The following is a 402-nucleotide window of genomic DNA, read 5'->3' on the forward strand; positions in this document are numbered from 1 at the left end:
GTCCCGACCGGAATGGTAAGTGGGGAATTTCTTTTGTAGCTCATCGTTAAATGTGTATTTACGCTTCGGCATGATGATGCAGGCAGGAGTGGCTGTCTGCTCGCTCGTTGTGAGTGTAAATGTAGCAGCCTCTCGGGGATTACGTCACATGCAGCGTCAATTTAATGGCTGAATGAAAAACAATGAAAACCAGGACATTTCACCACTTTATAAAAAACTCCTGGGACGGCCAGGACGTGAAAACAGGACATGTCCTGGGAAAACAGGACGTTTGGTCACCCTACATTTACCTTTTTGTTGAGGCAGAAATCATCTGCGTCACACCGAGACAGAAAGTGAAAGTAAGAGACGCTGTGTGTGTGTGTGTGTGTGTGTGTGTGTGTGTGTGTGTGTGTGTGTGTG

Source organism: Pagrus major, chromosome 1 (genome assembly GCF_040436345.1).
Source record: "Pagrus major chromosome 1, Pma_NU_1.0".
NCBI classification, from domain to species: domain Eukaryota; kingdom Metazoa; phylum Chordata; class Actinopteri; order Spariformes; family Sparidae; genus Pagrus; species Pagrus major.